Genomic DNA, 2,500 nt, shown 5'->3' with positions numbered 1-2,500 from the left:
GACTATCCTAGAGGGATTACTGGAGACATTATAGCGTCCTCATTATAAACGCATAATAAGCATACGGATGCAGTCACGTAACACCCCTCGGCATCCTCCTTTGCATGGGGGTGCAGAGGTAGTGCTTAAGCATATCTGATATTAGTTAGCCGACGGAAGTATGAGGTGTATGCTGTTAGATCAGCAGTTACACTGACTGAATTCAAATTTGGGCTCGATCGAAATATCATGTACTTCTAAATTAGTATGTGTACTTATTACCGTTAGTGACTATTTCAGCAGTTTAGAGAGTAGCAGGCAACTCCATAGGTTCCACTCCCGGCTCAGCGTTTGTAAGGATATTTAGCTCTTAAGGCTAATGAACAACTAAAAAAGTTTTCACTGCGCATAGTATCACTGCTAGTGACGAGATAGAGCCCTTTGTATCAACAGACGTTTCATTTACATGTACGTTCGTAATAGCCAGTTAACCTACAGTGTCACCTCTATGTACAGTGCAAGATTGAATTAGTTTAAAGCACATCATTTAAATACATATTCAGATTGTTACTACATGAGTTTGAAAGTTGACCGCTGCGGCTTGTCTCCTGAATCCATTGATTTCGGCACTAGGGACGCTGTACACAAACTGCATGCGCACTCTCCAAAATCAAAACAAGCAGTGATGAAGAAAGCAGAGCCTACCCCTTGCGAGTAACTCTCAGAAATGTAGGACTTAGAAGATAAAAACACACCACAGTGATGTATCACAGTACTGGCAAATAGATTGAGATTTTGATGTGGTTTTTCACAATTTTGCGATAATGTAGGCTAATCCATAACTAGCCTTTACAACAGAGTAGGCACTGCCTACCCTGACCTCACATCACACATACTCACTTACACATACACAAACATACACACACACACACACACTCACATGCACTCCACGCATGCACCATTGCTCTCCTCACGCAAGCGGATGTGATGGAACACACACACACAGCTGCTAGGCTGGAACAGGTCCACACACACTTACACGCGCACACACACAAACACACACACACGTACACACACACACACACACGTACACACACACACACACACACACACACACACACACACACACACACACACACACACTTGCACACACACAGCCACAGCTGCTCTCCAACACATTCAAGCATAACGCCACACACAGCTGCTACCACCCTGGTCGGGAATGTGTGTGTGGGTGTGCACGCTAATTTATGTATGATTGGTTTGTGTGTGTAGGTCAGAGGCTGTTTGTGCTTTTGTGATCTGAATATGTAGTTGAGATATGTGAGGTGTGCGACACATGGGAGGGGTGTGTGTTCGCTCCGTCTCTGATTTCTATGGCAGGCTACTGGAGTGTGTTTCCCTGCGCGACGTCTATGGTTGTTTCAGCTGAACTGTGCACTGCGTGCCGTCCGCTCACTCCAGCCTCGTCAATGTAGCGCAGCCCTTCCCCCCTCATGAATATTCACAGCATGCAAAGCACCACAAACATGAATATTCAAGCACAGCCCCGCTTTCCCACCAATCAAAGACAGTCGAGATCAATCAGCGCCGTTTGGTCCTGAGACTGGAATCGCATTGCCCTCTGGGAAATGGAGTTCTTGTGTAACCGCCCGGTGTTGTGTCGCCGGCTCAGACAGGCGTGGAGTGTTTGTGTGCAGATGAACAGACGCGCGTGGCACACACACACGCTCGCTTTCAGGATACAAGCACAGGCTCACCTCTGATTGCCTTTCATCTTTTCAGACACCCCTGTTGTTTCTAATGACTTATTTATTCAGTGCGTTGTCAAAACACTCTCATCACTAGGATAGGGGGAAGCACAAATTGAGTCAAGCTGAGCAATCAGGTTCTTTTGCCCGTCTCCCTTTGAGCTTGTGCCGGGCGTTTGAAGGCTTGTCAGACGTACACATGCACTGATGCCGGAAAAAAGCCGCCAGAATGCCAGGGTCAGTGGCCGCTTTCATGTGCCTCGCACAAATGTGCAATTGCAGGAGGAATGTGTGTGTGTGTGTGTGTTTGTGAGAGTGTGTGTTTGATTATAAGTGTGTTTGTGTATGGATGTTAAAAAGCATATGGTTTTGTGTTCATTAGAATGTATTGTGTGTGTGTGTGTGTGTGTGTGTGTGTGTTTCGACCAATACTGCCAAATAAGGTCGTAAATATTTAGAGGTGTGAATCAATGGCCTTCTTTCTGAAGGTTGGATAATGGCTACGCAGTGACTCTCGGTGTTCTTTCTTTCCCTCCAGTCATTTAATCCCCCTCTTCTTCTTCTTCTTCTTTTTCTTTTTCTGATACTTCTGCTGCTCTATCTCTTTTTCTTCATCTTCTTTGTCTTTCCTTCTCTCAAACTAACTTTCTCCATCTGGTGTGCCAAAATTGTGTTTACATTTGCAAAACAAAAAAATACTTTTTCTTGGTTTGAAGCCAAGAAAGAAAAAGAATGGAGGTTTATTTATTGTTGCATTCATTAAACAATTG

The 2,500-nt window shown here is 44.8% G+C and overlaps 1 protein-coding gene across 1 annotated transcript in view; it reads left to right on the top strand.

Annotated features, from left to right (window-relative positions):
- The window catches only part of magi2a (membrane associated guanylate kinase, WW and PDZ domain containing 2a), a gene marked incomplete at both ends in the record, with an annotated part of 235,300 nt that overhangs the window by 153,894 nt on the left and 78,906 nt on the right, over positions 1 to 2,500 (top strand).

Source organism: Sprattus sprattus (genome assembly GCF_963457725.1).
Source record: "Sprattus sprattus genome assembly, chromosome: 14".
NCBI lineage: Eukaryota > Metazoa > Chordata > Actinopteri > Clupeiformes > Clupeidae > Sprattus > Sprattus sprattus.
The sequence above is the reverse complement of the archived record's forward strand: the minus strand, read 5'-3'. Positions and strand labels throughout refer to the sequence as shown.